Raw genomic sequence first — 12265 nt, forward strand, 5'->3', positions numbered from 1 at the left:
AAACAAATCTCCATAAACCTGAAAGATCGAAATCATACAAAGTATTTTCTCTCAGCACAATGGAATTTAATTGGGGGCATCTGGGTGGCTCAGTGGGTTAAGCCTCTGCCTTCGGCTCGGGTCATGGTCTCAGGGTTCTGGGATCGAGCCCCGCATTGGGCTCTCTGCTTAGCGGAGAGCCTGCTTCCCCACCTTTCTCTCTGCCTGCCTCTCTGCCTACCTGTGATATCTCTTTCTCTCAAATAAATAAATAAAATCTTTAAACAAAACAATGGAATTTAATTAGAGATACCTTTTTAAAAGGTGTTTGGGAAATATGCAGATATTTTGAAGCAAAATAACACTTCTAAATATTGTGTCAAGGAAGAAATAAAAAGGGGCAACAGAAAAAAATTCTTCAGCTTTATTGAGGTATGATTGACAAATGGAATTGGGGGAAGATGGGTGGGAGGATGGGTGAAATAGGTGAAAGGAATTAAGTGCAGACTTACTGTGATGAGCACTGAGTAATGTGTAGAATGGTTGAATCATTACATTATACACCTGAAACTATGTATGTTAATTATACTTGAATTTAAAAATAGGTAAAATTTAAAAAATAAAAATAAAAGAAAAAATAAAGTGTACAACATGATAGTTTGATATAAGTTTGCATTGTGAAGGTATTCCCACCATCATGTCCACTGCCTCACATATTAACCTGTGTTTTTTGTGTGTGTGTGTGTTTTGTGAGAACATTTAAGTTTCACTCTCTTAGCAGATTTCAATTCTATAACATAGAATTATCAACTAGAGTAATCACCATGTTATATATTATATCCTCAGACCTTATTTATCTTACAAGTGAACGTTTGTACCCTTTTACCTGCCTCTCCCTATTTTCCCCTGTCACCATTCTACTTTCTATTTCTGTAACTTCAACTTTTTTTTTTAAGATTTTACTTATTTATTTGACAGAGAGAGATCACAAGTAGGCAGAGAGAGAGAGAGAGAGGAGGAAGCAGGCTCCCTGCCAAGCCAGAGAGCCCAATGCTCTCTGATTGGCAGGGATCCTAGGGATCTCAGTCCTAGGACTCTGGGATCATGACCTGAGCCGAAGGCAGAGGCTTAACCCACTGAGCCACCCAGGCACCCACTTCAACTTTTTTTTAATAGATTCCACATTTAAGTGATATCCTGCATAATGCCCTTCAAGGTCATCCATGCTGTTGCCAATGGCAAGATTTCCATCTTTTTATAAAGTAGTTTTCTAGAGCATCTAGGGATGAACCCTGGAAGAGGAAGATGGCAGAGCCAGAGCCAGGGGCTGAGGCTGTGACCATTTTGGTGGGAGACAGAGGCTCCAGGCCCAACATGGAACCCAATGTGGAACTTGAACTCATGATTGGGAAATCAAGACCTGAGCTGAGATCAAGGTGCAGACACTTGACTGACTGAGCCACTCATGCACCCAAAGGGACCACATTTCAAACTCCTTTACCAATTTGGGACAACCGATGATTAAGTCTATAAGATCATTCCCCGGCTGGTTAAGCCCTGTCACTAGCAGTAACAGTTGTCCTCATGTGCTACAAAATCCAGGCAGGTGAAGTCCTGTTTGTAGTTTTGATTGCTGAAGGACAACAACAAGAGCAACAAAAGTGAGGTGAATAGTACTTGCTGGTATATGCTAAATGTGCTTACTGGAAAGATGAAACTACTTTAAATCAAGTTGGTTTCTGTGTCCGGCTGTGACTGCATTCTAACCATAAAAGCTTCTTACTTTGGAAGCTGAAGTTTCAGCAGGCTGCCATGATACCATCCTAGTGGCTTTAACTTCTACCCTTTCATAAAGTCCACTTCTTGTTTATCCCTTAACTGAAAGAACTTCAGTTTAAAGTATGTATATGCATCTTCACAGCTACTGAACCTCTCTTTCACCTGAACACCTTGTTGAGAACTATTTAGGAGTCTGGCTTCATACTTCCTTTATAATAAAGAACAAAATGCTCCCAGCATAGTTTTCTTTCTTTCTTTTTTTTTTTTTAAAGATTTATTCACCCATTTTTTAGAGAGAGGAGGAGGGGCAGAGGGAGAGGGAGAGAAAATCTCAAGCAGACTCTGTGCTGAGCATGGAGCCCAGTGTGGGGCTTGATCCCACAGCCCAAGATCACAACCTGATCTGGAACCAAGGGTGGGACACTCAACCGCCTGCACCACCCAAGCGCCCCAAGATTTCCTTCTTCTTTAAGGCTGAATAATGTTCTTTTTTGTGTGTATGTATATATGTTACATATGCATATATATGCACATATATAAATATAGATAACCTTTGTGTATATGTATGTGTATATATGTATATGTATGATATATGTACATATAACACACACACACACACAAACCACATTTCCTTTACTCATTCATCTGTTGATGGACACAGGTTGTTTCTGTGCTTTGTCTATTGTGAATAATGCTGTAGTGAACATGGAAGTACAGATATCTTTTTGAGATAGTGGTTTCATCTCCTTTTGATATATACCCAGAAGTGGATTGCTGGATCATATGGTATTTCTATTTTTTGTTTCTTGAGAAACCTCCATACTGTTTTCCATAATGGTTGCACCAGTTTACATTCCCACCAACAGTGCACAAGGGTTCCTCTTTCTCCACATCCTCACCAACATGTTATCCCTTGTCTTTTTAAATAACAGACATCCAAACAGGTGTGCGATGATATCTTATTGTGATTTTGATTTGCATTTCCCTGATGATTAATGATGTTGAAAAGCTTCAAAAATCCTACAACTAATATCATACTCTATGGAGGAAAGACTGAATGCTTTCTCTTTAAGATCAGCAATAAGGCAAGAATGTCTGACCCTGCTTCTATTCAACATTGTACTGGAGGTTCAAGCCCTTGCAGTATGGTAAGAAAAAGAAATAAATAGTATCCAAATGTAAAGAAAGAAGTAAAACAGTCTTTTTCTCATATAACAACACTGTCTATAGAAAATCCTAAAAAGCTACAAACAAAAACTAAAAACCTCTACCAAATGAGTTTAGCAAGATTATAGGATAAAAGCTCAATATTCAAAATAAACTACATGCCTATATACTAGCAATTAACAATTGGAATTTGAAATAAAAATACCATTTATGATAGCATTATAATATATAAAATACTTAGAGATAAATTTGACAAAAATGTGCAAGGCCTATAAGCCAAAAATTACAAAACATTACTAGGAGCAATTAAAGAAGATCTAAATAAATAGAAAGGTATCTTATGTTCACAGATTGGAAGACCCAATATTACAAAGATGCATAAGTTGACAACCCAATTATAAAATTCATATGAAAATGCAAAGGATCTAGAATAGCCAAAAAAAATTTTTTTAAGGAACAAAGTTAGAGGACTTACACTACCTGATTTCAAGCTGTAGTGATTAAGACAATGTGGTACTGGTGTAAAGATCAGTGAATAGGAAAAGAGTCAAGAAGTAAACCCATTTCTTATAACTATATATACATATATAAAAATATATACATATATATGTGTATATATATATATATATATATATATATATATATGGTTAATTAATTTTCCACTAGAGTGTGTGATTCAATGAGGATAAGAATATTTTCAATAAATGGTGCTGGAACGATTGGACAGCCATATGCAAAAAAAAATGAACTTTGACAGTTATCTCACAACATATACAAAAATTAATGCAACATAGATCATATAACTTAATGTCAAACCAAAAACTACAAAAATTTATTAAAGAAAACATAGAAGGAAATCTTAGTCACCTTTGGTTTGGCAAATATTTCCTAACTAGGACTCAAAAAGCATAGGTGTAAAATAAACATTGATAACTTGGAGTTCATCAAAACTAGAAATTTTTCTTCAAAAAGAGATTGCTAAGAAATTCAAAAGCAAAAAATAAAAAAAAGAGAAAGAGAGAAAAAAAGAATTCAAAAGCAAGCCACAGACTGGGAGAAAAATTTTTGCAAAGTATGTATGTAATAAAGAACTTGTATCCAGAATATGTAAAGAACTCTGAAAACTCAGTAATAAGAAATTGAGCAACCCAATTTTTTAAGTGGACAAAAGATCTGAATAGATACTTATCTAAAGAAAATATACAGATGACAAACATGCGTGTGAAAAAATGGTCCTCATCATCAGTCATGAGTCAAATGCAAGTCAAAACCATGATTAAGTACAACTACACACTTATTAAGATGACTAAAATTTGAAAAACTGATGATAGCAAGTTTTGGCAAAGAACGAAGGAACTGGAAGTCTCATACACTGATGATGGGAATGAAATGGTACAGCTGCTTTGGAAAATGGTTTAACTGTTTCTTACAAAATTAAACATACATCTACTATACAATCCAGCCTACTCATTCTTATGTATTTACCCAGGAGAAATGAAAGCATATGTCCATACGAAGGTGTGTGCACTAATCTTCATGGCAGCTTTATTTGTTGTAGACAGAAACTGGAAACAACCCAGATGTCCATCAACAGGTGAATGGATAAAGAAATTGTGGTATATACATATAATGATATACTACTCAGCACGAAAAGGCATGAACTATTGACACATGCAACCTCAAGGTTGAATGGCAAATTATGCTGAGTGAAAGAAGGAAGGCAAAAAAGAAGAAAATAGATTGTATGATTTCATTTATATGGAATCTAGGAAATGCAAATGAATATGTTAGTAGACTTCAGGATGGACTGGATGTGAAGCGTGAAAGAGAGAGGAGTGAAAAAGAACTCTAAGAATGTGGCCTGAGCACTGGAAGGGCTGGAATTGCCAACACAGTAAGAAAGACTGCGAGAGGAACCAGTTTTTAGGGTAAGGACAGGAGTTCATTGTTGGTTGTGTTGAGTTCGAGAATGCCTATTAAATATTCAAGTGGAGATGTTGAGAGGAAAGTTGGATATGAGAGTCTAGAGATCAAGAGAGAACTGGGCTGAACAAACTCTGGAAGCCTGACTTCCAGGACTTCCACTCTTAACAACCAATACGTCTCCTAGCCTCCTGCTCTTGCCCCTCCGATCCATCATTCCTGCCATGGCCAGAGGGACCCTTCGAAACTGCAAAATAGTCCACATGATGACGCTGCATTAAAAATAACGGGAAAAACATGGGGACACCTGGCTGGCTTGGTTGGTTAAGCATCCGTCTTCGGCCTGGGTATGATTTCAGGGTCTTGGGATCAAGCCCCATGTGGGGTTCCCTGCTCAGCTCAGAGTCTGCTTTTCCCTCTTCTTCTGTCCCTCTGCCCTCTCGTGCTCACTCTCTCTCAAATAAATGAATAGAATCTTTTTAAAAATAAAAATAAATAAATAAATATAAGGAAAAAAAATCAATGAGGAGGAGAGAAAACAATCTTTCGGTAGCCTTCAAATCCCCTAAGAGATAAAGTCTCATCTATATCCTAACACCCTAGAACTTTCATGACACATCCTTTGCCTTACCAACCTTCTCTGCAACTTCAGTTCTCCCCTGCACCTCTAAAAGCAGCTCCCTCTGACTCAGACTTCCCCAAAACGCTACCAGTTCCCAGATCTTCACCATGCTCTCCCTCTCTGCCTGGAAGCTCCCTGTCTCTTTCTGTCTCTCTCTTCCTGTATCTTCTTAGAGAGATCCTATCTTCTCATCCTTTAAAACTTACCTCCAACATCTCAAAGTCCATTTATCCATAACTCCACATGTATAACCCTCATGGAGAGCTTGTTCTGCAACTCTGCCTCACTTGCCTGTCTCACCTATGGGGCTATGATCTGCAGGTTATTTTTTCTTTCTTTTACAAGCCATGTACACACAACTCAAGTTCCCAACAATGCCAGTGAAGCAGATATTTTAAATTGTGATGTATTTATACAATTGGATGCTATTCAGCAATAAGAATGAACTATCTTCAGACAACAGAGTGGATAAATCTCACAAACATAATTAAGTAAAAGAAGCACATATTCTCTTAGCTTTCTACTTAAATAGAGAGAAAAGTAAACCATGGTCTTAGAAATCAGACTAGTGGCTGGGAGGGGACAAGGTTGGGGCTTCTGGGGTGCTGGTCATGATCTGTTTCTTGACTTGGGTATATTGGCTTTGTGAAAACTCATCAAGTTGTCAATAATTTTTGTGCACTTTTATGTGTGTGTTATCCTTGAGTAAAGGCAAAACTAAACTAAGGTGGCTAACCATAAAGAAAAGCCAAGAAATTACATGTCAGTTGTAGTTCAATAAAAAAAAAAGAAAGAAAAAAGAAAAGCAAGGAAGTACATGCCATAACACTCAGGATGAGAGAGAGGGAGCTGCGATTGACAAAAGTCACCCAGAGGACTTTTAGGGTGCTGACAATGTCTATTTCTTAACCTATGTGGTGGTTATATAATTATTCCTTTAAAATGAATGTATGTTCACTCATATGTGAAATATAAGAAATAGTGCAAGTAAGGGAGGGAAAACTGACTGGAAGTCATCGGAGAGAGAGAAAAACCACGAGACAGCTTACTGGAGGGGAGGTAGGCGGGGGTATGGGGTAATTGGGTGATGGGCATTAAGGAGGGCACGTGATGTGATGGACATTGGGTGTTATATACAACTGATAAATTACTGAATTTACTACACCTGAAACATAGTATGTACTATATGTTGGCCAAGTGAATTTAAATAAAAATAAATAAATAAAATGAATGTATGTTTTATGTACCCTTCTGTATTACATTTTACCACTAAAGTGTTTTTGTAAGTATTTACATTTTCAGGATGTACTTGTAAAGCAAATAGTGCAAAAAAAAAAAAGCAAAGTGCAAGACAGTATAGTATAGTATGCTAAATTTTGTGTAAGAAAGAAGAAGAAATGAAAAACACGTGTTGTTTATTTGTGCAAAAAGAAACACAGTAAGGGTAACCCAAAAAGTAGTGGGATTTATTACCCACAAGGGATGAGTGGGAATGGGTTGAAAAGAATTGGAGGATGGGAATGGGGTACAGAGGATGGGACTTATACCCACTTCTTTGGTTATATTTTTTTGTATACTTTTGACTTTTAAAATCATGTTAATGTTTTACACAATCAACCAATCAACAATGATGGGGGGAAAACAGAATGGAATACAAACAGAAACAAATGAGCCCAATTCAAATGAATAACATAAGTACACCAAAGGGGAAAAACAGAAAGAACTGTAAAGAAATATTAAGCCTTTGTTAGTAGCTTTATTTTTCACAGTGGTGTGGGTTGGCAGTTCTGAAACTACTGGATGTGTATACATTAGAATGTGTATACACTAGAACTGAACAAGTAAGTATATTGTGGATAATGAGAATCAAGTTTCTCACTGTTAGAGAAGGGAGTTAGAAATATAGAAAGGGAGAAGACTAGAATGAACATTGTGGTTTGAGATTGGAATTGGAGTACCAGGATGAACTCATGATTTTTAAGATGATAACAGAGATTGCATAATAGATAGATTATATATATATTATATATTATATATAGGAATATATATATAGGATATTCCTAGTATAGAATAGGAATATATATATATGTAAGTATTATATATATAATACTAAGTATATAATTAATTCCTATTCTAGCTCTGTCCACTGAAATGGCCCAGAAGCAAAGAGTACACCTAATACCAATATCTTGGTATCGCTAACAAAAGGAACCAAGTCTGAATTCTTGGAGAAGTGGCTGATTCCAGAGCTGGGACAGGAAAAGTACAAGATGAGCCTGAACAGCTTGCTGTTCCAGAAAATTAAGAAGTGTTCAGGGAATGATGGGCATATCAAAAGGACATGAAAGCAAGCTTGAAAAGACTCCCCTTGTCAAATTCTGGGACAATTTGGGCATCAAAATAAATAATGAATGTTGCAATCTATAACCCATTGGAAAAAAATGAGAATCAACAAATCCATATGACAAAACTAAATAAGTGAACAAAGAAATAAATGAGGAAAGGTTTTTCTCTTCCTTATTATAGAATGTGAGCTAATAAATGTAGAAAGAATAATAGAATTAGAAAGATACCATTTGGGGGCCCATGGGTGGTTCAGTCGGTTAAACGTCTGCCTTTCGTCTCAAGTCATGATCCTGGGGTCCTGGGTTGGAGCCTTGCATGACATCAGGCTGCCCGCTCAGCTGGGAACCCGCTTCTCCCTTTCCTCCCTGCTCCTGCTCTCTCTCGCTATCTCTCTGTGTGTGTTTCTTTCTCAAATAAATAAAATTGATTTAAAAAAAAAAAAAGAAAAGAAAATCACCACTTGGCAACCACCATCAGAATAATTATTTCAGTCAAGTGTAGTGGGATTGGGTGAGAGTGAGGGCAAACAATGGCTTGTTATTCCATACACTTCTGTGTTGTTCAAGCATCTCACGATGTGCATGTTCTTATGCATAACGTGTGTAATTAAAAATATGTTTATTCTTTTGACATGCTGAGGGACAAGTGTTTGTCACCATCCGTGCTTACTGCAAGATAGTAAGAGATAAACAAGTCACACTGAGGTGGCACCCAGGGCACCGTCTCCTGAGAAACAGAGATAACAGCAGCAGCCCTAATTAACTGTAATACTGAGAAATACACTAGAACATTGTGATAAGTGGGGTTGCTCTTGCCTGAGTTGCTCATCCCAGTGCCAGAAATATAATAACCACTGAATAGATGCTTGCAAAAGGTGAAAACAGTATATCCAGTCTGCTACCTTTGCTCAAGAAAGGGAGGAATGCAAAGTGTCAGTATTATATATATTCCAGGTCTGGAACAGGAAATGCCCAGTATGAGTTCCAGACATCTTTTCATACAGAAACCAAGAAAACTATCAAAAACTACTAGTGTCACATCAAAAAAAAGCACAGAAGCAAGCCTGAACGGCTTCCCACCGGCCAAATGAGGGCTAATTTGAACATCAAGCAGAATAATGGTTACAATGGATTGAAACACACTAAATGCATATTTTTTAAAACCCATAAGTTCAGAGTGACCTTAAAAACAAGAAGAAGTAAAAAACAAACAGTCCAAACAAAAACCTCATTTGAACAGTGGAATGATAAAGCCTCAATTAATCTAAAAATTGGCATTTGTAATGTCAGAATTACATCTTTATCTTGTCTTAACTGTATTTTGGATAACACAATAGCCCAAGTTGATGAAGGAAAGTTTTTACTTACATAAGAATGTAGAAAATTGGTAGAACTTTAGAAAAGTTTTCAAAAAATTTCTGATTCAGCGGCGTCTGGGTGGCTCAGTCAGTTAAGCGTCTGCCTTTAGCTCAGGTCGTGACCCCAGGGTCCTGGGATCAAGCCCCACATCGGGTCCCTACTCTGTGGGGAGCCTGCTTCTCCCTCTCCCACTCCCCCTGCTTGTGTTCCCTCTCTCGCTGTATATCTCTCTGTCAAATAAATAAATAAAATCTTTTAAAAAATTTCTGATTCAGGCAACAATCATCAACAGCTGAGATCATTAGATAAATGGTTGATCGCGAAATTTTCCATGGAGGGATCAGGCTATTACCACCTTAACCTACTGATGACCCCTAACATCATTAAAAGTAGGACCACCAGATATTGTATGCCTCCTGGTGTGATGAAATAGGAATCTCACAGCATCACCTATGAAGTGTTCTTGCAATAATAATAATAATAATAATAATAATAATAATAATAAAATAACCTGAGTGCAATAAAGCTTCAGAGCTAACTTCCATCTCCAGGAATAATGGAGAGTAAAGAACATTGTTAATGACACCATCAGGAAGCAAACAGACAAAATCAGAAGATGAGTCCATCTATAGCACAACTGCAACAAGTCAAGAGCATGACACAAGAAAGCAAGAAGAGAGGACCTGCTCTAGATTAAGGGACCCTCAAGAGACACATCAGACAGTGCAGTGCATTCTGATTAGAACAAGCCCACTGTAAAAAGACATTTCACTATGAAGACAATTGGGTGACTGTGGATTTGCTTATTACTAGGCATTAACAAGGAATTGTTGCTATGCTTAAGTGTAATAATGGCATAGGGGTTTTAAAATTATGCCTCTTTTTATTATGCTAAATGAAATAAGTCAATCAGAAAAAGACAATTATCGTGTGATTTCACTGATATGAGGAATTTGAGAAACAAGACAGAGGGTCATAGGAGAAGGAAGGGAAAAATGAAGCAAGATGAAACCAGAGAGGGAGACAAACCTTAAGAGACTCTTAATCTCAGGAAACAAACTGAGGATTGCTGGGGGTGCAGATAGGGTGGCTGGGTGATGGACATTGGCGAGGGTATGTGCTATTGTGAATGCCGTGAATTGCATAAGACTGCTGAATCACAGATCTGTACCCCTGAAACAACTAGTACATTATATGTTAATTAAAAAAATAATAAAATTATGTCCCTTTTTAGAAACGCATACTAAAGTATAGAGGAATGTGATGTGATGCTTGGGATTTGCTTTGAAATACTTCCAAAAAAGAAAAAAATGGAAAAGATGGAACAAATATTGCAGAATCTTATCGTCCAATCTTTGTGGTGTGTGTGTGTGTGTGTGTGTGTGTGTGTGTGTGTTCACGCTATTCACTTCTTTATATGTTTGAAATGCTCATAAAAAATTTAAGTTTGTTGAAAGAATGAATGAGAGCCCTGACTAAGAAAAATTGCAGAATAAATTGGAAAAGAAGCATTTTTATTCAAGCCTGGGGTAAAAGCCTCATCTAGATTCAGTAACTAGGACAGTTAAACATGGATGAGAAATGTACCAAACTATTCCCAGCTGTTTAGAGACCAAGTAAAACATTCCTTATGATAGGATTGTGTTCTTTTTTCTTTAAAATAAGAGAATCATTAATGCTAGGGGCTTCTGGACACCATTAATATTCTATTTCTTGAGTTGAGCCGTGGTTACATGGGTGTTCACTTTCTAACTATTTGTTAATCTGCATGCACAAATCTTATGTACATTTCTATCTGTATATTACATCTCACACTTTAAAATGTTAAACTTTTCAAAGCATAACTGAGTGGTAAAACATGGCACTCTTTCTCCCAATTCAGTATAGACGACCCATCAAGGAGAACACAGCAACCCCACCAAGGTGTTTTTACCCACCTGGTGGTGGGTCTCAGTCATCTCATCTCAGAGATGGAACTCTCAGAGAAAGGAACATATTAGAGAAAGGAACAAGAGGAAAAAGAATTTCGAAAATCCTCTAAAAAATGTGCTTACATCCCTACCTGCTCAGTGGGTATACATAGGGACAAAAGCAGAAGGAAAACAGGGTTCTCCCATTCCTAGAATGTTGGAGTGGACCCAAGATGGGAGACTGTGGCTATAAGTTTATGACTCAGTTTCCCCTATCTTCCCCCCCGCACCCCTCATGGCCTTGCCTGTTGGCTCTTATTTTCTCATAGAGACGGGCCTTTTTTTTTTTAAGGTTTTATTTCTTTATTTGACAGAGAGAGAGAGACAGTGAGAGAGGGAACACAAGCAGGGGGAGTGGAAGAGAGAGAACCAGGCTCCCCATGGAGCAGGGAGCCCGATGTGGGGCTTGATCCCTGGACCCTGGGATCACAACCCAAGCTGAAGGCAGATGCCCCAAAACTGAACCAAACAGGCACCCCGAGATGCCTTTTTGGAGGACCCTTTTTTCCCCCCTGCCAAGGGAAGAAGGCTGCTTCAGGCTGGAGGATAGGGTGGGGGGCTTGAATTCAGCTGGCCTCTCCTATGCTCCTTTGTAAGCCCTTTCTTCCTCATTGTTGTTCCTCACTGTCTCCAGTGGTCTCAGCAGAACAACCCTTTCTCCTGAGGGCCTTAGAAAGACATGGGTTGGAGGCTAACTGAGGGAAAACCAAGCTAGCAGGAGTCAAGGTCAGGATCTCTGTCTTCAAGAAAAAGTCTAAAATCATCATCCTAGCATTCAGGGCCTGGCCTGTGCCAGAGTAACACCACTTATCCGGGCCACAGCAAATTACTTTCACCATGCTCCAAGTGCATCTTGCCTTCTGGGACCCCCAAACTTTTGTACAGGATGTTCCACTTCCCTAGACCACCACTTTTTTTTTAACTTAATCATGATGTGCATAGTACTAATTATATGTCTTGGCATTATTTTTTTTAAAGATTTTATTTATTTATTTGACAGACAGAGATCACAAGTAGGCAGAGGGGCAGGCAGAGAGAGAGGGGGAAGCAGGCTCCCCGCTGAGCAGAGAGCCCGATGCGGGGCTCCATCCCAGGACCCTGAGATCATGACCTGAGCCAAA

Source organism: Enhydra lutris, unplaced genomic scaffold (genome assembly GCF_002288905.1).
Source record: "Enhydra lutris kenyoni isolate GAN:26980312 unplaced genomic scaffold, ASM228890v2 scaffoldscaffold119, whole genome shotgun sequence".
In the NCBI taxonomy this organism is placed as follows: domain Eukaryota; kingdom Metazoa; phylum Chordata; class Mammalia; order Carnivora; family Mustelidae; genus Enhydra; species Enhydra lutris.